The sequence below is a fragment of the Ursus americanus genome, chromosome 5 (genome assembly GCF_024610735.1).
Source record: "Ursus americanus isolate L20-20 chromosome 5, mUrsAme1.1.p, whole genome shotgun sequence".
Lineage (NCBI taxonomy): Eukaryota > Metazoa > Chordata > Mammalia > Carnivora > Ursidae > Ursus > Ursus americanus.
The window spans coordinates 17680091-17704940 of NC_142131.1; the positions used below are offsets into that span (position 1 = coordinate 17680091).

General features: G+C 33.3%; 1 long non-coding RNA gene across 1 annotated transcript in view; it reads right to left on the reverse strand.

Annotated features, from left to right (window-relative positions):
• Positions 1–715: 715 nt before the first annotated feature.
• LOC123791476 (uncharacterized) overlaps positions 716–24850 on the reverse strand; it is a 507626-nt gene continuing 483491 nt past the window's right edge. The window contains exons 21-23 of the long non-coding RNA XR_006779388.2: positions 9508–9550; positions 6130–8325; positions 716–1375 (exon numbers count right to left, since the gene is read on the reverse strand). This is a non-coding gene — a long non-coding RNA (uncharacterized LOC123791476). The remainder of the gene's footprint in view (positions 1376–6129; positions 8326–9507; positions 9551–24850) is intronic.

The window sequence follows — 24850 nt, forward strand, 5'->3', positions numbered from 1 at the left end:
CTGCAGGGGGAAAGAAATTTTGCTGAATAAGTAAGCAAAATTGGACAAGTTTATAGAAGAGTTTGGATTTTAGTCTGGACACAATTTGACAAGCAGCAATGGCAGAAGGTGGAATGTATTAGAGTAAAAAGAGAAAACCTGGGAGTCAGGACAACAGGTGTAGGAGATGGTTCAGGAAATGGGTACAAAGATTTTGGCTTACAACTCAAAGAATGCAATTACTGCCGGAGCTCAGCGCATTCCACAATCCATGCCACCTCTATGAGTTTAAGAAGCTAGAGTGAGCACGAGGATGTGCGATGAGCAGAACTACTTCTGAGGCCAGAGTCATAATGGAGAACTATATTATCTTTTCTGCCATGCAAGCTGGCGAGAGATTTCAGTCGTAAGTTCCAAATCAGGGGCTTTCCTGGAATGCTCATGTGTATTATTAAAAGTACCAGAAGAGTTTATATACTAGTCAGTCTCATGTGTCCCCAGTGGATGCATAGACTATTCCAAGACAAAACTATCAGTTCATTGTTGTTTTGGACTTACGAGCAGGAACATGTGTCATTCAACGCGTGTGCACCGCTGGCCAAGAACAGGGCCATGGAAGGTGCACGTGGTACTGGAGGAGAGACTAGAAGTTGCTTTCTGAGGAAGCTCCTGTTATTTAGAGAAACTTGGAAGCAAATAGACTTTGGTTCCTCTTTGCTTCCAAAGGATGTCTGGTTTCTGATGTAGAAAAGATTTCTTTGTACTAAGAAATTTTAGATAGAAATCAGAAAAACTTTTTTTCTTGCTTATGTCAATGTTGATCTACGTGTAACCTTATAGAAATCACTTTTGACTCTAAATTCCACATTCCCATTTTTAAAGCAGGAATAATGCTATGTACCTCTCCCAGAGATATGTAAGTTTTCATAAAATAGTCACAGTACTGTACAAATATATTACTAAGAAATATGAGCTATATAAATTATCTTAAATACATTTTTTACTGAAATCTACATTTCCTTTTGCACTTAATTTTAAATTAAGCATGACTTGTACAAATGTAAAGGGCATGCTTAATATTTCCTTCACACACACACACAAAAAAAAACATTGGAAGAAATGCAAAACCATCCCTCAGATTCTGTATTCGGTTTGGAAGCATATTCTATAAAAGAAAATATATTCTACACTCCCAAAGAGAATGCCAAAAGACAAGTAAAGCAGTCATGCTGATCCTACCTTTTATATCAACAACAAGAAGAATAAACCTTCATGCTTTCAACCAGTTTTGAATACAGGAAAGCAGCGGGGCCTAGAATCCTCTTTCATCACCTCAGGGTGTGACATGATTATTCAGGAAAAATCAAATTGACTTTTTAACTTCGGAAAAGTACATCTACAAAGAAAAAGAACTGAAATGAAAAACTGTAAATTATAGTTCACTACTTGAAAAGGCCAAATAATTCACCCTGGTCTTAGGAATATCTCCTATGCTTCAGGGATGGAGAATGGTTTCTGTGAGGAAAAGCACTGAAGTTCAGTGACAGTAGCTAGTGAGGGTTTCATAATTCCTTATATTTACTTGTTTTTTTCATTAATAGGAACACTAGAAATAACTTGACATATTATCTGTATGTGTGTGTATATCTATATCTAGATTTCTCTGTCTATAGAGATCTACAGAGATTCTACAAATAGAGAATCCTCATAGGATGAAAATTACACTTGCATCTGATAAATTTTGAAAAGATTATTAAAACAATTTCCTTATATACTTTTTCCTTAAATCCGTAATTCAAATCACATATGTGAAAATCATGTGATCCGACCACACTGTGGTTTTTATAGTGGCTTGCATGGAAAGATGCCTACTGGAGGACAAGTGCCCTTATTTTCTTCACATTCTAAGCTTCATGTATTTTGAGCATGCCAGTAATGGTCCATAAAGCCTAACAGGAGAAAGTAAGCTCATTCTCTGAAGAGCAGATAAGCAGCTCAATTAAAAAATCCCCTTCTCACAACACTTGTTGATTCAACTGTGAGGACTTAGATTTCACAGCCATTTGCATCCATGAATAAGATTACAGAAAGTATACTCCCCTCTTACATTTGCACTGTCACCTCCTCAAATGGTGAGTGACTTGCATGAGAAAATTCTAAGTTGTAGCCTCAAATAATTTAATACTGCCCTCTAGAGGCATTATAATAGCATTAAATTTGCTCCTTCTGGTGTGGTTTTATTACATTTATTTCCCTAAATTTAAAAGCACAACTTTTTGAAAACCCACAAGAGACAAATTAATATAATGATTTTCTAACAGTTATATCCATTTCAAATGTAATTTGCAAGTATCAAATTGTTGGCCAGGTGGCAACGTGTACTTAGGAGTCCCCCAGTTGCTATGGCTTTTCCATGAACTCTGGAGCACATGGAAAGGAGTGGTCAGTATAAACAAGCCCCACCCTCAAAATACCTTAATTAAAATTAAGAACTTGAAAATGAGAAATATCGCCTTCCCTCTAAGAAGAAAGTAAAGCAACAAACTAAGAGCATTCTCCTTAAGACATGAGTAATAGGCAATTTGTTAAAATATGAGTCAGTGAAGAAGAAAAACAAGACTGCTTTTAGAACTGCATCCTTGGGAGACTTTGATGGGCAGATAAATAGATTAAGCAAAGTAAATCTGGATTTACCAGAACAAAAGTTAGAAACTGTATTAAAAGAGAAGAGGATATTTAGATATCTGGGATTTCTGTGAGAGAAAAGTCCAAGTAGCATTAATTCTAGATACTAAGAAATCGATAGAAGTTAGAAAACTAGGAAACTTTGAAGAGTTTTATCATAAAACATCTGGTAGTTTGAGAACAAAAAAACTGGGCATAGGATTCTTATTTTAAAAGAAAAATTCCATGTTTTCCACATAGGCCTGAAAAAAGAAATTTTACTTTATAACTTTTAGTGATAGGAAATGGTGTGTAATGCCTGTTGTCTTTCTTGTTGGCACAGAGACAGCTCTTTGGAAATAAACTTCGGTGTCTGTTTTCTCCAATAAAGACCACTTTCTGAAGTGCTTATATTGGAAATGTTGCTCGTTATCATACAAAGTAATATATTACTAAATCTACCACATTGTATAGCAATTTCAAAGAAAGTACTTGTTGAAAAAGGATTACTTTACAATTATCTGTAAAATAAGTTACTGCCACTCATTTTTCCATCTTGTTGCTAGAAATCAGTGATCCATTCCCATACCTGGAAACTTACAATTCAGTAAAAGTTGTACACAGAGTGAAGAATAATTACAAAAACAAGTATTCAGAGTTAAATTTTGTCAACCTTCCGCAATTTGTGCTAAATATGGGTATATGCTGAGGAAAATTTATCTACATTTGCAAATATATTCTTACTCATATAGAGGTTATAAAATTTATATAACTTAGGAGGCGCCTGGGTGGCACAGTCGTTAAGTGTCTGCCTTCGGCTCAGGGCGTGATCCCGGTGTTCTGGGATCGAGCCCCACATCAGGCTCCTCCGCTATGAGCCTGCTTCTTCCTCTCCCACTCCCCCTGCTTGTGTTCCCTCTCTCGCTGGCTGTCTCTGTCAAATAAATAAATAAAATCTTTAAAAAATAAAAAAATAAAATTTATATAACTTATAATTTAAATTATGCACACAATTTAAATGACTTTCAAAAAAAGGAAATAAATAGCTTGTTTCTTTGAAAGGAATAATTACTAAATTATTGGAATGACTTTATGAGAATTTCAGAAAAAAAGAAATGCATAAAGAAATATTCTGGATTTTAGTTAACCTATTTAACTTGAGAGGACAACACCAAGGTAATAAAAAATATTTATTTCACAAGTTTAATTAAAGTTCATTCATTTATGTTTTATCTCCCTCCTGTCTGGATTGCCTTAAATAACCATTCAAGCAGTATGGAAAGGTCTAAGAATGCTGCAAGAGATATAAAACTATAATTACTAACGGAAGTCAGGCGTAAACGTAACTATAACATATCATTTATTTAGTAAATAAAAAAAAGAAAATTACAAATAATTAAAAACAACCTGACTAGCAAAAGAGGGTTTGCATATTCAATTATATTTACATATAAGTAGGATAATATCTAACATAGGTTCATCACATTTTTTTGAAACTGGAGAATATATGCTAATTCTCTACAAGTATAATAGAATGATGCGCGCATCCACTCGGTGATTACGTTGACAAAATGGAGTGTGGTTGGTGGACAGGCATTACTATGTTGCTTAATACAAACAATTCTGAGGTGTATGACACAAAGAAGGGAGTGGGAAAATACAGAAGAAAAATCTGTATATTCATCCCTCGAACATTCCAAAGATTTCTTAAAGAAATAATGAATAAAATGCTACCATCAAGGTATTCTATACTCTTTCAGAATAATTCTTAAAACTACACAATAAGATCTATGGGGTGAAAGTACCTAAAGCAATCATTTTATCTGAACGAGACAACAGATTTTACCAGTCAACCAGGATAAAATACCTTATTTGAAAATTAAAATGTATGTCCACTTATAGGAACAGAAGAAAATAAAGACAGAGAGATTATCAAGAACTGTATGTTGGACGGTGGGGCAATTATTATTGATGTATTTCCCTGAAATTTTCATTGATCCAGCTATTCAAAAAAAAAAATGTGATGACATTTCAGAATTAGATAGTATTAAAATAAGCATTAACATGCTAATTCTAGAGTGATATCTCAAATACTGCGATATACCTTTTTCCCATTATAAGTAGCACACAAACAGTATTTTTTATTAAAAAATACAATTAGAAGTATTTTTAGGCATTGTTTTATCTGTACAGTTCTTTTATATCAAAATTTATGCATTCCGAGGATCTTACTTTTTAATTTTTAAAAAATTTTTTTACTTAAGATCTTACTTTCGATTTTCCTATGTTCTAAATGTTAACAAGCAAAACAGCATTCATTCAATCTAATAAACAATTTATATAATATTTTAAAAGGGCAATTGATTGGTATTTTTCTATATTGCTATGTTTTGAAAAGTATTTGGACACTCTTCTTAATACCAACAATTAGGGAATCCTGTCCTATTCTTTGGATGTGCCAGCTATAAACCTCTTTATCCTTCAGTCTGATATCCTCCATATTTTTTTCTTCTCTTATAAACAAGTACGAGTTTTTTCTATGCTTTTTTCCCCATTGTTTTCCTTTGTCTTTTTCTCTCCCCCATGTTCAGCTATTGCTATCTGTGAGTTCCTGCCTCACTTTTACAGTTCTGGGAACCAGTGTATTATTATGAGTTTACTATGGAGCACTGGACACACAAGTTCAGATTCTGGATCTAGTGCTCGCCAAGGGAGAACTGGCAGGTTTCCTGACTCTCTCAGCCTCAGAGTTATTCTGCAGACCAATATATGTATGCTAAATGAAGTTTTCTCTCCTAATCTCATTACAAATATGGTTATATGTTGGCTACAAATGTGATTTGCTTTTCTGGAAAATATTGTAGTAAGCGCTATTTGGCTTTTAGTTTATAACTCTAGAAAACTCTTCTTCCTTAGGTCACTGACTTCCTCCTAATTTTAAAATTAGATTATTCAATAACATTTGACTCATCTTTACTTAAAATTCTCTCTTTTCTTGACTTCTGTGACACCATTCTGTTTTAGTTTTTATTTTCAACTCTAAAAGATTACTGTCAGTTTTCTTGTCCTCTTATCCCAGGCTTCTAGTCTTACTTTGTGTCTCTATGTCTCAATGTTCTGCTGCTGTTGTCTTTATGAATGTGTTTTTTTCAACTACAGAAGCCCCCTTCCTAGAGTGAAATAGGTAGCCCAAATATCATCTTGCTCGACTTTCAGCCGCATGAAAGTTATCTATTGATCCCCTCCATTTGTATGCACCCCCAGATACCTCATATTAAATATCTCAGAACTAAATTCTTTATATCCTCCTAAGTCATCTCTCCTGTGTTTCCAATGTCTTAATGGCTCCACAAACCATTCAATGCTGGAATAAACCAAGACTCTTCCTTTTTACCTTCCCTCTACATTAGCTAGGGTTCCCGAGAGAAACAAAACCAACAAGATATGTAATATAATAGAGAGATTTATTTTAAGGAATTGGCTCACATGATTGTGGAGTCTTGGCAAGTCCAAAATCTGCAGGGTAGGCTGGCAGACTAGAGATCCAGGGAAGAACTGCAGTTCACGTCCAAGTTGGCTGGCAGAATTCCGTCTTCTTCTGGGGAGATCAGTCTTTTTTCTCTGAAGGCCAGCTGAGTGAATGAGGCTCACCCATATTATGGAAGATAATCTGCTTCATTCAAAGTCTATTGATTTAAATCTTAATCTCATCTAAACAATGCCTTCACAGAAACATCTAGAATAATGCTTAGCCAAATATCTGAGTACTGTGGTCTAGCCAGGCTGACACATAAAATTACCCATTACACTCCCTGATGAAAAAATTGATGACCATTTCCTACCTCTTTTACCTATTTATATCTATCAACTTTGTCCACGTCTCCATCCCTTTACCCACTGCTGGAAGCCCAGGCTATTATCCTCTGCCTTGACTACTGCAATATTCTCTAAACTGTCTGACTCCAACATTTCCCTCCTAATCCATTCTCCACACTAAGTGGAATGATTATTTTGATTATGTTAATTCCATGTTTAAAATTATTAACTATCTTCCCTTCACCTCCTGGAGAGTCCGACATTACCAGCATGATATATAAGTTCCTCATGATCTGATTGTTGAATTTTCCAATCTTTCCTTCCACCATTCTTCCACGTATCCAAAGCTCCAAATATATTAAATTATACGTAGTTCAATATACTGGCTGATTTATGCATCCATATATTTGCAAATGCTATTCTGTTTAGACTATGTCCCTAGTGTTTCTTTGATTCTTTCTTTTCTTGGCCTTATTTATGCTTTAAGACTCAGCTCAATCACCACCTTCAGCAGGAAGCCTTCTATGGTATCACAGGGATTAGGAAGCTGTCCACTCATTGAATTACAGGAGCAGCCTGGGTTTTATTATTAGCTGAATTAATACACATAAAATGCTTAAAACAGAGTCTGGAATATAGTAAGTGCTTTTTGCTATTAGTTGCTATTATTATTAATAACAGTATTTATAGCAGTCACATCAAATTATATGCTGGGTTATTTGACCATTGCTCCAAAAATTACCTTAAAGGTTAATAAATTTTTCCTACCCTTGTAAATTCCCAGTTCCTAGCACAGGCGTGACACATAGTAGGTAATAAATATGTGTCACTGAATGAAAGAACTCTTCAGTACTAGAGACATATGATGTTTCCTGAAAAAAAATTCCTTTGTACAAAAAATCTCAGTCCCAACGCCAGATGTCTTACTCTTCAAACAAGAATAGGTGAATTTTTCAATGTGATTTTACTAAAAGCCTTCATAAAATTAAAACAGAATTCATCACATATTATGGACATTTTGACATTATCTTTTGCCAGTCATATATCTATAGAATATGTGATATATTACTAAGAATACTTCAGGAAATGGCTACAGAATAAAATGTCACTAAAATTATCCCAGTCTTCTTTCTGAACTTCCTGGGTAATTTGCAGATCACTTCATTCAAAACCTTACAATACACATTGTTATTTTCTTTCCATCTAATTGTACCACATTTTAACTTTATAGAAATCTTCTTGTCTTTTATAATTTATCAATCTTTTTTTTCCATTTCTGTCTCCTAAAAAAAAATCTTATAAAGAGTTCAAGTCAACTTTGACCCATGCTAATGGCTTAAGAAGACAGTGAGTGATAGGTGAAATGTAGCTATCAACCTCTAGTTTCTTTTATTTTAAAATAAATGGGAATACCCTTTAGAATATGGAAGTATATTTTTATTTTTTATGATTATAAAAATTAGATTTTCTTTACATGTTATTTAAAAATAGGTTATTTAAAAATTATATAAAGGAAAAAAACTGCATTTACATCTTTTTTTTAAAATAAACTCCCAATCTCACTTATATATTTTGCTTGTATATTTTTGGTTTTGAAAGTTCATTATATGTTCTGATAAGTTTATCAAACATATGACTTGCAAATATTTTCTCAAATATTTTCTCTCAACAATTCACAGGTACAGATGAAAGGGGTTTATTTTTAATAATGATGAAGGAGCGATGCAACCAAAATATATGAGTCTTAAACTTTTTGCAGTTAATGAATGGTCTCAAAATACATAAACAAAAAACTGACCTCAAAACAAGGAGAAGCAGACCAATCCAAAATCATAGTTGAAAATTTTTAAATTTCAATCATTGTAACTATTAAAACAGAAAGATATAGAATCAGTAGAGATATATCAAATTAGAACAAAAGGAATAGCAAACGACTTTATTTAAATCTACAAATCTGTTTCTAATTGTACTTTATTTTCAAATGCATATGAAATATATATAATATATGCTGGACCATAAAAGTAGTCTCAAAAAACATCAAAGTATGTAAATCATACATGCATATATACTTATTTAGAACATAATGATAATATTAGAAGTCATTTTTTAAACTTAGCATAAAAATTAACATATGTTTAGACATCAAAAAACACACTTCTAAATAACACACGAAACTAACCAGAAATCACAGTTGAAGTTATAAAATATTTTGAACTGAATTACAAATATTACATATGAAACTTTTGTTATGAAGCTATAGATAAGCTTAGAGACAAATTTGCAACCTTAAGTGCAAAAAAAAAAAAGAATTGTGATAACAATTTCAAGAAGTTAGAAAAAGAAGAGTATATTAAGCCCAAAGAATGTACCAGAAAAGAAATAACAAAAATAAGATGAGAGGTTAATGAAGTAGGAGATATGCCAATATTAGAAAAAAACTTAAACAGCAAACAGTTGGTTATTTAGAAAGATTAAGAAAATCCAGAAATATTGATCAAGGGGGGAAAAAGAGAAATCACAAATAACCAATATCAAGAATCAAAAAGAGAATATCATCACAAATATAGAAACATTGAAAAGATAAAAATAGGGTATTATGACCAATAATATGCCAATAAATTTGAAAACATAACATCAAAACTTGACTGAAAAGTAAGTAATCTGAATAGTTTTATAGCTATTAATAAACTGAATTCATAAAGAAAAACCTACCCACAAACAGAACCTTAAGGGGTAGCTGAGTGGCTCCATCAATTAAGCATCTACCTTCAGCTCAGGTCATGATCCCCAGGGTCCTGGGATGGAGCCCCACACTGTGCTCCCTGCTCAGTGGGGAGTATGCTCCTCCCTCTCCCTCTGTCTCTCCCCCCTTCTAGTGTTCTCTCTCACTCTCTCTCTCTCTCAAATAAATAAATAAAAGCTTCTTAAAAAAGAGAGAGAGAGAGAATCTTAGGATCAGATTGCTTCACTGGTAAATTTTTCAAATACGTAAAAAGAAACATGGCTATTTAAACAAACTCTCCCAAAGAGTAGAAAAATAAGAAATACCTTCAAAGTCATTCTGTGAGAGCAGCATGACTCTGGAGCAAATCTGGAAAAAAAAACCATAAGAAAGAAAATTATAGGTCAATTTCTTTTGTGAAAATGATCCCAAAATATTAAACAAAATAATAGAAAATTTAATCTAATAAAAATTTTAAAGTATACATCTGGACACATTAATTTTATTTCAAGAGTGCAAGATTAGTTTTATACTAAAAAATAAATATATGAGCTAAGGAACAAATGAGAAAATTCATATAATCATCTCCATTGACACAAAATTTATTAAAATTCTTCACCTAATCAAATAAAAACAGCAAATTAAAAATATGAGAACTCCTTAATCTAGAAGATATTTTCAGTACATACACACACATGCCAAATATGCATACTCAGAATATACACACAGTCCTAAAAATTACAGGCAATATGATAAAAAAAACATAGGCAAAAAAGTTCTTGAGTAGACCATTAACAAAAGAGTATGTCCTAACATCCAATAAACATGAAAAGGCGCTCAACCTCATTAGTCATCAGAGAAAGGACATTAAAGTCATGTTGAGATTGCCCTATATACCTACCAAAACTTTTAAAATTAAAAATAGTGAGAGTACAATGCTGGTGAGGATGTGAAGAAGCAAGTAAAATTCTCATATGCTGTTTGTGGGGAAACAAATTATCTGCTAAGTTATCTACTAAACTTGAATACATACACACACACATGCACACACACGTAATACATATATTCTTATAACACAGTAATTCAATTCCAAGCTATATACACAACAAAAACGCATACATATGCACACCAAAAAAATGCATTTAAAATGCAAAAATAATGCAGATAATCTAGACAGTTTACCCACCATTACCCATCAATTTAATAGGTAATTAATTGTATAATATTCATACCATGGTGCATTATAAAGCTAAACAAACAAACTACAGAGATTAATCTCACAAAAACAATGTTGAGTGAAAGACGCCAGAAAGAAAAAAGAAAGAAAGAAAGAAAGAAAGCCAGCCTAACTAACTTAAAATTATTGAATTCATATAAACTATGTTCTCTCACCAAAATGGAATAAAGTTAGAAATCAGTTTACAGAATGAAGTTTGGGAAACTTCACAAATTTGTGAAAATTAAGCAGTATACTCATAAATAATCATTTAAAATGATTATTCTTTGTCAAACAAATTGCAGGAGAAATTAGACAATACTCTGAGAAGAATAAAAATAAAAACACAGTACAAATGAATTTATTTGGTGCAGCAAAAATACTGTTCAGAGGGAAACTTATATCAGTAAATGCTTGTATTAAAAAAGAAGAAAGATCTCAAATCAATAACCTAAAATTCCATTCTACAAAACTAGAAGAAAAAATCAAAGTAAACTCAAAGCAAGCATAAAGAAGGAGATAATGAGGATTTGAGAAAAAAACTGAAATAGAAAATAGCTAAATAATTGAAAAATAATAGCAAAGCCAAAGGCTGGGTCTTTGCGAAGACCACAAAATTGACAAAACTTTAGTTAGGCTGACCAAGGAAAAAAGACATGATTCAAGTTATTAAAATCAGGAATAAAATAGAAGGCACCAGTACTTCCTTACTGGAATAAAAATGGTTACAAGAGAATATTATTAACAACTTTATACAAAAAACTAGATTAGCTGGATGAAATTGACAAATTCCTAGAAAGATACCAACAACCAAAATGACTTATGACTTAGAAAGACATTGAGTTGGTACTTAAAAAACAAACAAAAACCAACTTGCCACAATGAAAAGCTGAGGCCCAGATGGCTTTGCAAATGAATTTTACCAAATACTTTAAGAAGAATTAATTCCAATCCTTCACAGAATCTTCCAAGAAATAGAATAGGGTAACACTGAGACTAATATTACTCTGATACCAAAACCAGAAAAATGAATCACAAAAAAGAATAACTACAGACCAATATCCATTATGAACTTATATATGTAAAAACCCTCAACAAAATAGTAGCACACAGAATCCAGCTATATATAAAAGGATTATACATACCATGACCAAGTGAGATTGATCCAAGAACACAAGGTTTGCTTTAATATCTAATATCAATTACTATAACACCTCTTATTAGTATGATAAAAGGCAAAACCATAGCATAATACAGAGAGGCAGAAATCCAATCCAATCCAATGCACTGCAACAATAAAAAAATATTCAGCAAACTAGAAGTACAAGAGAATATCCTCAATCTAATAATAAGTATCTATGAAAAACCCACAGCTCACACCATAGTTAATTTTGAAAGACCGAATACTTCCCCCTTAACATCAGGAACAAAGCAAAGCTGTCCTCTCTTACCATTTCTATTTAATTCTTTACTGGAGGTTCTTTCTAGGATAATTAAGCAGGAAAAGCAAATGCACCCACTTGGAAAGAAAGAAGTAAAGCCATTTCTGTTCTTGAATGACAAAATCTTATTTCTAGAAAATCCTAAGGAGTTCACACAATATACTATTAGAACTAATGAATGAGTTCAACAAAGTTGCAGGATGCAAAATCAACATATAAAACCAATTGTATTTCTATACACTCACAATGAACAATATAAAAATAAAATTAAGAGAATATTAATAACTTACAATAGCATGAAAAAATTAAATACATAAAGGTAAATTTATTAGAGTAGTGTACTTCTTATTGAAAAGTACAAAATATTATTGAAAAACTTAAAGGAGACTTAAGTAAATGGAAAGGCATCACTTATTCACATTCATAGAATGGAGGATTTAAATTGTTAAGGTGGTGATACTTTCTAAATTGATTTGCAAATTCAGAGAAATTCCTATCAAAATCTTAGATGCTATTTTTGCACAATTGACAAACTGACCCTAAAATTCATACAGAAATTCAAGGGGTGCAGAATAGCCAAAATAATCTTGAAAAAGAGAAACAAAGTTTAAGGACACAAGCATTCTGATTTCAAAACCTACTACGGTGTTACAATATTCAAGACAGTATGATACTGGCATAAGGATAGACATATAGATCGATGGAATACAATTGAGAGTCCAGAAATAAACCCTTATAATGATGGTCAATTGGTTTTCAACAATGGTGCCAAGACAAGTAATGGGAGAAAGAATAGTGTTTCCATAAAAACTGCTAGGACAAATGGATACTTACATGCAAAAACTAAAGTTGGATTCCTATCTACACAAAAATTAACTCCGATGGATCACAGACCTATATAAGGGCAAAAATTATTAAACTCCTAGAGGGAAGCAGAACAGTAAATCTTTGTGATCTTGGGTTAACAATGATTTTTTTAGATAGGCCAACACACACACACACACACACATACACACACAAACACACAGAGAAATATTAGATAAATTGGACTTCACTAAAATTAAAAAATCTTATGATTCAGAAAAATACATTTAAGAAGTGAAAAAGACAAACCAGAGATTAGGAAGAATATTTGCAAATTATACATCAGATAAGGGACTTGTATCAAGAATATATAAGAAAATCTTTCAACACATCAATAAAAAGATAAATTAAAATCAGGAAAAGATTTCAAAACATATTTATCCAATTAATATAAATCTATGGTCAAAAAGTACATAAAAAGAAGCTTAACAGCATTTGTAATTAGGGATATGGAAAGCAAAACCACAATGAAATACCATGTGAGGCTCATTAAAATAGTTAAAAAAGACAAACCGTAATAAGTGTTGCAGGAGAAGTGAAGAGACTGGAATCCTCATGAACTGTTGGTGGGACTGTAAAATGGTGCAGTCACTTTGGAAAACAGTTTAGTAGTTTCACAAAATATTAAACATAGAGTTCCCATATAAGGAACAATTCCACCCCTAGATATATGCCCCAGGGAATTAAAAATATACATCCACAAAAAAAAATGTACACAAGTGTTCATAGAAGCAACAGTCATAATAGCCAAAGAGTGGAAACTAATAAATGTCCATCAACTGATAAATGGATATCCTAATGTGTATATACATGTGATGGAATCTTATTCAGCATTAAAGAAAGGATGAGTACTGATACATATGATAACATGCATGAACTTTGTAAGCATTTTGCTATGTTAAAGAAGCCAGTCACAAAATACATATAATGTACGATTCCATTTATATAAAATGTCCAGAATATATTTATTCATAAATACAGAAATAGATGAATGGTTGTCAGGGACTGAAATGGGAAGGGCATAGGGAGTGATATGGGTTAATGGATGTGGGTTTGAGGGTGATAAAAATATTCTAAAATTAGATACTGCTGATGGTTGCACAACTATGTGACTATAACAAAAACCAATAAATTTTGATTTTAACAGGGTGTACTATATAATATTTAACTTATAGCTCAATACAGCTATTATATAGAATAAAAGCAATTGATTTTATATAAGGATCAATCATTTTAAAAACAAATCTATTATCATAAAAGGCAGAATAATGGTTCTCTCATGGGGATAGGGTAGAATAATGAGCAAGATTCCTGTGTGCTGGGGTGCCTGGATGGCTCAGCCATTAAGCATCTGCCTTCGCTTCAGGTCATGATCCCAGAGTCCTGGGATCAAGCCCCGCGTTGGACTCCCTGCTCGGCAGGAAGCCTGCTTCTCCCTCTCACGCTCCCTTTGCTTGTGTTCCCTCTCTCGCTGTTTCTCTCTGTCAAATAAATAAATAAAATCTTAAAAAAAAAAAAAAAGATTCCTGTGTGCTGGTCTTATCCCATATCATGAAATGTGTTGCCTTTATGGGTATGTGTTAAATTTGTAAAACACCAGGAAGCTGTTCATTTAGGATTTGTGTGTGTGCGTGTTTAACTTAAAACAGTTTACTTAGGAGCACCTGGGTAGCTCAGTTTGTTAAACATCTGACTCTTGATTTCAGCTCAGGACATGATCTCATGATCATGAGATCAAGCCCCACATTGGACTTTGCACTGAGCATGGAGCCTGCTTGAGATTCTCTCTCTCCCTCTCCTTCTGTCCCCACCTCCCCACTCATGCATGCTCACTCTCCAAATAAATAAATACATACATACATACATATAAAGAAAATAAAGTAGTTTACTTAAAATTAAAAGTTAAAAAGTTCTGCAAGAAAGTTTGGAAAAATGGAATGCGAGAAAATGTGAAAATGGAGAGAGGAAGTTTGAAGAGACCCTGTAGGTCACTCTTTAGAGAGAGGATCTCTTTTGTGGGTCATTTATGCTATGACCAGGGAATACAAGGAAAAGAAGAATAAATGTTAAGGTTTCAAGGCATTAAAAATGCTCAATAATATTAAAAGCTGTGGCTACTTTGGAAAACAGATCAGCATTTTCTCAAAAAGTTAGATATAAAACTATTATATGACCCAGCAAAAATTTACAAACTAAGGGCAGCATTATTCGTAATAGTCCCAAGCTGGAAACAAATTAAATGTCCATCAAGTTGTGAACAAGTAGACTTATTGTGATATATTCACACAATTGGATGCTATTCAGTGATAAAAAGAAATGAACTACTGACATATGCAGTATCATGGATGACCCTCAAAAACATTCTGCTAGGTAAAAGAAGTCAGACAGAAGAGACTATGTATCATGATCCCATTTATGTGAAATTTCCAGAAATGAAAAATTTGTAGAGACATAAAGTAAATTAGTGGTTGCCTAGTGGCTGGGGTAGAAATAGGGATTCACTGTATATGAGAGTATAAGTTATCTTACCGAAGGAATAAAGATATTCTAAAACAGATACGTGGTGACGATTGTTTTACATTGTAAAGTTCCTAAAATTCATGGCTGTGTTCTTAAAATGGATTAATATGGATTAATAAATAATGTTAAAAATACTGATAGTAATACTCATAGTCTCCTCTGGCTTATAGAAAAAACTGTTGCCATTAAAAATCAAACAAAACACAATAAAATCATTTTTGCCAACACCTGACCAACTATTCCTAGAATGGTGTATACAGACTTTGTCAAAACTTGACTAATGGACAATTATTATACACAGCTGAATAAGAGCTAAAAGCAAAGTCAATAAAATCAGATGGCTCTGATACAAACCACAGATCTATTTGCTGCTTATCTGCCATGAGGCAAATCACTTAAGCTCTGAAACCTTACTTTCCTCACTGTAAGTCCTAGATAATAATAGTACTATGTTATAGGATTTCATAAGAATTATGTAGGGTAATTTGCATAATACCTAGTACAATGCCTGTTACAGAGTAGACAATAAATGTTAGCTTCCTTTATTATCGCTATTACTTGGGGAAATAAAGAAGATCCCCGCACAGAAAAAGACCATTTAAGAAGAAACCACTGAATTTACCACACGAGAGTTTGTTTCCTATCCATGACAATAAAGGAATAAAATAATATAAAACCATAGGCTAAGCAAACAGTGAAGGAAGTGACAGAAGATATAAAGGATATTAAACTTTGGCAGATGGAAAGCAGATGGTTTATTCAGCCAAATGGAAAAAGCTCAATCTGAGCAAGGGTATCCAGAAGAAGTGAACCGATTACACACTGAGACAGGCTCAGAATTTGGAGATACTAGCTGTTTTTGAAAGCTAGACTTAAAAAAGATGAAGAAGGCCAGAGTGTATACACTTTGGAAAGACTAAAACAAGGAGCAGAGGATTTGAAGATGCCAGGGATAGCAAAGAACAGGAGTGTGAAATACTGTATTTGGAAACCAAGGGATTAAGAAAGCTCTACATGCTGGAACATCAGAGCCTCAGATTCATCTCTTCCCTCACTACAGTCCAGGGCACCCACATCTCTGACAGCAAAGTTTTTCACTTCCCACTTTTCACAGTACTGAAAGGTATGGGAAAAAATTAGTAATGTAAACAAATTGAAAGGTATTTTAATGGGAGAGAAACTTGCCACACATCTTGATTCCAATCCAATCACTCCACAGTGAAGGTCAGAATCAAAAGTACTGTTCTGTGTCATGAGCAGAACTTCCTTAAGAGCTTCACTATCACACAGGTGTAAAGAAAGTCCCAATAGTTAAGATCATCAAAATACTTGAGAAGTTTCTAACTTGAAAGATAAAGATCATATTTACAAACAGGAAAAAAAAATGGAACCCAAAGAAAATGGAGAGTACAAATAAAAATTTAAAACAATATAATAAATATTCTTAAAGAATTAGGGGAAAATGTTGCACTCATGAACTCAGAATAATATTCTAGAGAAAGGAATTTTTAGAGACCAAAAAACAGCCTTTGGAATTAAAAATAACATAGAAATAATATTTTAGCAGAAGCTCACAAGGAAGAAAAGAGATAAAAAGAAAAAAATTAAAAATGATGAAGTCCCAAAAGTTCATTTTTTCTTTTGTTTCTCTTGCCTTTGGAGTGTCATGAAAGAATTTGCTGTGGCTGATGTCAAAGAGGTTACAGCCTATGTTCTCCTCTATGATTTTGATGGATTCTTGTCTCACATCGAGGTCTTTCATCCATTTGGGGTTTATCTTTGTGTATGGTGTGAGAGAGTGGTTAAGTTTCATTCTTTTGCATGTAGCTGTCCAATTTCCCCAGCACCATTTATTGAAGAGACTGTCTTTTTTCCACTGGATTTTTTTTCCTGCTTTGTCAAAGATTAGTTGACCATAGAGCCAAGGGTCCATTTCTGGAGTCTCTATTCTGGTCCATTGGTGTATGTGTCTGCTTTTGTGCCAGTATCATGCTTGTCTTGGTGATCACAGCTTTGTAGTATAGCTTGAAATCAGGCAATGTGATGCCCCCAGCTTTGTATTTCTTTTTCAACATTTCCTTGGAGATTTGGGGTCTTTTCTGGTTCCACACAAATCTTAGGATTGTTTGTTCCAGCTCTTTGAAAAATATCATTGGTATTTTGATTAGGATGGTGTTGAAAGTGTAGATTGCTCTGGGTAACATAGACATTTTAACTATGTTTATTCTTCCAATCCATGAGCATGGAAAGTTTTTCCATCTTTTTGTGTCTTCTTCAATGTCTTTCATCAGTGTTTTGTAGTTTCTAGAGTATAGAACCTTAACCTCTCTGGTTAAGTTCATTCTGAGATATCTTATGATTTTTGGTGCTATTGTAAATGGAATCAATTCCCTAATTTCTCTTTCTTCAGTCTCATTGCTCGTGTATAGAAATGCAACTGATTTCTGAGCATTGATTTTGTATCCTGCCACATTACTGAATTGTTCTATGAGTTCTAGTAATTTGGGGGTGGAGTCTTTTTGGTTTTCCATACAAAGTATCATGTCATCTGCGAAGAGAGAGAGTTTGACTTCTTTGCCGATCTGAATTTCTTTTATTCTTTTTTGTTGTCTGATTGCTGTTGCTAGGACTTCTAGTACTATGTTGAACAATAATGGTGAGAGTGGACATCCTTGTCAAGTTCCTGATCTTAAAGGAAATGCTTTCAGCTCTTCCCCATTGAGAATGATATTCGCTGTAGGCTTTTCATAGATGGTTTTTATGAGATTGAGGAATGTACCCTCTATCCCTACACTCTGAAGGGTTTTAATCAGGAAAGGATGCTGTATTTTATCAAATGCTTTTTCTGCATCAATTGAAAGGATCGTATGGTTCTTGTGTCTTCTCTTATTAATGTGATCTATGATCTATCACACTGATCGATAAAAAGTTTCTGCACAGCAAAGGAAACAGTCATCAAAACAAAGAGGCAACTCACAGAATGGGAGAAGATATTTGCAAATGAAACTACAGATAAAAGACTAGTATCCAAGATCTATAAAGAACTTCTCAAACTCAATACATGAGAAACAAATAATCAAATCAAAAAATGGGCAGAAGATATGAACAGACACTTTTCCAATGAAGACATACAAATGGCTAACAGACACATGAAAAAATGTTCAAAATCATTAGTCATCAGGGAAATTCAAATCAAAACCACATTGAGATACCACCTTATGCCAGTTAGAATGGCAAAAATTGACAAGGCAAGAAAAACAAATGTTGGCGAGGATGTGGAGAAAGGGGAACCCTCTTACATTGTTGGTGGGAATGCAAGTTGGTACAGCCACTTTGGAAAACAGTGTGGAGGTCCCTCAAAAAGTTAAAAATAGAGCTACCCTTAGGTATTTTGCACTTCTGGGTACTTACTGCAAAGATACAGACGTAGTGAAGAGAAGGGCCATATGCACCCCAATGTTCATAGCAACCTTGTCCACAACAGCTAAACTGTGGAAGGACCCGAGATGCCCTTCAACAGACAAATGGATAAAGAAGATGTGGTCCATATATACAATTGAATATTACTCAGCCATCAGAAAGAACGATTACCCAACATTTGCAACAACATGGATGGGACTGGAGGAGATTATGCTAAGTGAAATAAGTCAAACAAAGAAAGACAATTATCATATGGTTTCAGTCATTTATGGAATATAAGGAATAGCAGGGAGATCAGTAGGAGAAGGAAGGGAAGAATGAAGGGGGGGTAAACAGAAGGGGGAATGAACCATGAGAGACTCTGGGAAACAAACTGAGGGTTTCAGAGGGGAGGGGGGTGGGGGATTGGGATACGCTGGTGATGGGTATTAGGAAGGGCACGTATTGCATGAAGCACTGGGTGTTATACGCAAACAATGAATCATGGAACACTACATCAAAAACTAATGATGTACTTGTATGGTGACTAACATAACATAATAAAAAATTTAAAAATAAAAAAAAAATAAAAACCAAAAAAGAGGAGATGGAGTGCCTGGGTGGCTCAGTCCATTAAGCACCTTACTCTTGATTTTGGCTTAGGTCATGAGATCAAGCTCTGCCTAGGGCTCCATGTTCAGCGGGGAGTCTGCTGGAGATTCTCTCCCTCTCCCTGTGTGCCTCCCCCCAGTTGTGCATGCCCTCTCTCTCAAATAAAAATTTAAATAAATATTTTTTTAAAATGAGGAGATAGATCTACAAGGTTCAACATTTGACTCATAAACAGAAGAGAAACAAAGAGTACAAGAAAATGGACAGAGAAAATTATCAGAGAAATAATATTTGAAAGAAAATCCATACTAAAGGATGTAAGTTTCCAAAATGAGGAGACCAATTTCCTAGGGCCACAAATTAATTAAAAAGACCAGCATACGAAACATTTTGATTATATTTCAGAGTACTAGGGATAAGATTATTAAAATTTTCCAGAAAGAAAAAAAAGTACATCAACACTAATGAAAACTAGACGACCTTTAGATGTCTCAAGACTAACACTGAACACATGAAGGAAATAAGAAATGCCTTCAGCATTTGGAGGAAATAATTTCCAACCTAGAATTCTCTATACAAGATAAAGTTCAATTAGCTCTGAAAATAAATTAAAGGAATATTTTTATATGCAAAGTCTTGATTTTTTTCTCAAAAATTTTTTTATTTCCCATTTATACTTTGCAGAAAACTATTGGAGAGTATATTCTATGAAAATAGAAAGTAAACTTAGAAAAAAGAAAATGTAACATAGGCTATGGAAAACTGGGGACCCAATATATTATAGAGGCTAGAGTTTTTCAAGACAGTGCTTAGGTAAAAATCCAGAATGACAGATTTGAAGCAGGCTTAAAGGCAAAGAGCTCAGCTTAGAGCAGAAAGATGAAAGATTCTGTGAGGTATTTACCCAATTAAAAAAACACTGATAAAAATACCTAATAAACTTAACCATACTAATAAAGGTTTTACAGTTCTGTTGGAAACTTTGAATGGTATTAGTAATACATTTTTAAAAAGCAATTTTAAGTTTTTAAAAATTGGTTAGCTCCAGGAGAAGTTTATAAGGATCTTATAAGAAAGGAAATACAATGATGATGCACTTTACGATTTAGCTGTGAAAATAGTTATATAGAAAAATAACATAAGTTGTGGCTATTTATTTAACCAGAAGTTTTGATATAATTCTATTTGGAGGGTGAGGCTATAGCTGTTATAGGAGTGGATTTAATATTATTATTCCTTTAGAACTATGTATATGAGCTACTTATCTTTTCATTTGTTAATCAGACCCTAATAATGTTTCCATCGACTTCATTTAAATCTTCATCACTTGTATAATTTGCAATTTCTCTCTCTCTCTCTCTCTCTCTCTCTCTTTTTTTTTTTTTTGCAACACCATATCATTAAGTTAAACAAGCAGGACTCCTGTAGTGAAATTATTAAAGCAACTTTATCATGTTCTTAGTTTCCTTTTAAGTCTCATTGATGTGTATACCTTTCTCCCTCAGTCCCCATTTCCAGATAAAGGCTCAGGCAGGCTCCAGGGGTTCATTGGTAACCCTAGGTACCAAGTTTAGGCTCATAATTTAGAATGCCGAGAACCAGATAATAATTGAAACTTTCAACTTAATTTAAAGTTAATCTATCCAACTTCTAGATATGTTAGAAGAAAAATTCTGTAGTCTCTTGAATGTGTAGGGTGTAAGGTTCTTTTTCCCTCTTTCCTTATATGGTATCTAGATGACATGTCTATATCATTTCTGTTACTAACCAGAGTTTCTGCCATTTCCAATCAAGGCTAGAGCAAGTCAAGTTCAGAGAGATGTGAAAAAAGGCAGGAGGCCAGAGAAAGCAAAATTTCTCAAATGATTGTTGCTCTTATGAAATGGTTTCAAGTTCTTTGTTCCAAGGAAATGCCTGAATCTAACAATTTTTTTCTGTGTTGTAGAGAATGCTCTTGCGGGATTTCTCCAATTTTAACTCTCATGACACAATTTTGTAATCCTTTGGCTCGTGGCTTAGTATTTCTCCCCAATTTCTGCAGTGCTCTCACGCTGTGGCAGAAGTCCTCATGTGGCCTCCTCTTCTGACCCAACTGCTTTTGCCAGACTCTTGTCCTTTAGTTCCCTTTTCAACATATGTCAGACCTCATCCATTGTCTCCCTGTGTTACAAGGAACACATTTCAAGCTGTCCTAGCAGTCCAGCTTGAAAATTCAAGGTGAGGAGCAGCACATCTACCTATACCCCTTTGTTTGGGACAATCAGAATCGCAACCATGCTCTTTCCAAAGAAGTCATCCCCTTCAAATTCTTTATAGTTTCCTACAATCGGACCCATGTATAGTCTTGATTTGTGTAATTAATCTAATTATTTTTGATCATATACTTTAAATTTCTATTATCATGTCTCAATCAAAATGAGGGCAACAATAGGCCCATTACAAACATATAACATCTGACAATTAGAACGATAATGAACTATACAAATACAAGGTAGACATTAGGGTTAATTGTTGGGGGAAATGCTTCAGGGGACACTGATTTCATAACTGATTGGTTTATTTGCGAATAATTTTCAGGTTATAATGACTTTTGCTTTGATATTCAACTTTGCATATTAAACACCCAATTATACTAAAAGCTCAAGTAAATAGGACATCTTGTATTTAAAAAAGGAAAAACATCAGACATCGCAGGTGTAACTCTTTGTTGGCTCTTCATTAGTGCATACTTTTTCCACATAAAATGTTCTCAAAGCGAAGTATTTGATCTCTCTCGTGGTAAATTCCTCTTTTACACCAATGTTTTATATAATCAGTTCTATGGACACTGTAAAGGCAAAGGTATAGTTTTACACAAGAAACCATTCAAAACTCTCCTAGCTCACTTTCTTAGCTCTAGATTCTTCCCCAATAATCCATAGAAGGGGCAACTGTTGACTTCATCTTCCTAAAGTACAACTCTGATCAGATCATTACACAATAGAAATACTTTAGTGACTCCCTGATGACAATAAAATAAAATTCTAATCCATTAGCCTGGCACCACAGCTCTTCAGGATATGACCATCACTTTCTTTACCAGCTTAATATGTTTCTACAGCCTTTGAAATTCTCACAATCCTTCAACGCCAAAGTTACAAAACCACTTCTAGTTCCAAAAACATGTTCAACACTTCTCATATCTTGGGCATTACTTGTATGATCTCCTAGGACTGAAATGTCTGGAATACACCCATGCACGTACCCTTCTCTATTATACAGCTATGTAAAAAATAAGGAAACTCCTCCATATTCTTACCACTCAGAGATAACTATTACTGACCATTTGATGTTCATCATTCCAGACTAATTTCTACATATTCATATATATTTCTATATTGTCTACATATTTCTATATATTCATCATTATTTCTCAATATTCATATATTTCTATATATTCTATATATTCATAAATACATAAATGTTTTATGAAAACAGAATACTTAAAACTAGCTTTTTTCATTTAATAACTTATCATACCTCCTCTATGTAAATATACATACATCTATTTCTCTTTATCTATTTACCTATCTCTGCCTCTAAGAGAAAACAAAAAGAAAAAAAGAGAGAGCACAAAGGAATAGCATACAACGTAATACATATATACCTACTTATGTATTTGTGCTATTACCAAAAATTTTTAGTATACATATATAGGAGTACAATTTCTATATCAAAGTTATGTACTGTTTTACGGCTACTGATACGTATCACTAAACTGCAACAGTATACAATAATGTTCATTTTTTCCACAATTAAAAACTGTGAGCATTAATATAAAAAAATTACCAATTTGATGGGAGAAAATTGGAAATTTAATAGGCGTTTAAAAATTGTTTTAATAGGCATTTTTTATTATTGGGATTTATTGGGATTAAACATTTCCCATACATTTATGTTCAGTTGTTTTATTGTATAATTTTGCCTCCAATGAAAAGCAAGCTGATTTTAAGCTAAAGCTGCCGATGTGTTTACCTTTCAAGGATTATTTCTTTCTAAATTATAGTATGCTGCAAATAAATTAAAAACAAATGGTCAGCAAGATCATTCCAGCAGAATAAGACATCTTAAAAAGAAGAGAAGGTGAAGCCAAGAGAACAACCAAGTGCGCAGTGGCTTAGAGCTACTCACTAAAGTATATTGAAACATATAAGAGCATAAAGATAGGATTGAGTCATCAAAAATGTTTAAATTAATTTAATGTCAAGAAGGAAACGAAATTGTGTATTAAATTAAAAAATATTTTCATCTAAATTGTTAGTACTTAGTATTTGAAAAATTGATATTCAGTAGTCTGGAAATTTCACTTATGTGAATGCCTTATTCCTGTGGTGAAAGATAAATAAAGCATTGATTTATTTTATTCTATTGTTATAAGATTACTTTGTATACATACAGCTTTATGACCATAGAATATAATTTTTGATACATTTCAAAATGATTTGGATTTTTCAACTTCCATATATTTCCAAACTAGTATAAACAAGAATACAGTACAAAGTGGAGGCTCCAAATTACTTATTTTTAACTCTGAATTTGTGCATAGTACTTCCTTTTAGTTGAGCAAAGATGCAGCAATTATCTAAAAAAGGAAAAAAATATTAACTGATTTTTATTATCATGGTTAAAAATGTGGCTCAGGAGAACACCTAGTATAGTAGAAACCCAAGACTTTTGTTGAATAAATAGCACTTAAAGCAACGTGAAATGCTTAGTTCTGTGAACTAGGACATGCTAAAATCAAATAATTACTGCGTCCACTCAAAAAAACACTTAGTCACTAAGCAAATACTTGATAAAATATTTTGGGGTTTTTTGCTGATATAATAAATGAATTGCACTATGGATATGAAAAGACATGCAATATGATCTAAAGAGAAAAATCTTGGACAAAGATTGAAAACACCTAGGCTTTAGTCCAGAGGCTCCTCTAATAATTTCATAATATTAAACAAACCACTTGACCTTCCTCGGTGTCATTTTCTCCAGCTGTAAGTGGTACAGTAGTAACTCCCTATGAAGCACAGATGGTTGTTGTAAAGATAAAATGAGATGATAGATACAGAAGGGCTTTCAAATATAAAGCTTATATAAATGTAGGATATTATATAGATGTATTCAGACAAAAGGAAAATCAGAACAAGCTCAGAAAGGCAGAATAGCTAAATCTCACTGCAATCCTTTCAACTCTGAATGGTGTTAGATAAAGAAAGATAACTGAAATAAATTCAAAAAGAACTAGGTTTCCTTCTAAGAACAGCAATGTGAAATAGATATCCTTAAATGTCCATCATGTATTCTGGATACTGGCCAAAGACCCACAGTATTTTTAAACGAGAAAAGGTAGGAGAATGCATGTTTGAGGTCTATGATTATTTTTTCTTACAAGGAGAGTTTATCCCCTCATCTCCTAAATAAATCCACTTTTAACCGACATAGGAAATCTAGAGCATAGTGATTTGGAACTATTTTTCTTAAACTCTCAAGGTTTCCTTTTTCACACGAGAGTGAAGTTTATGTATATAATATTTTCATAGGGACATTTATAATTAAAGATGTACATATGTATAAAACATG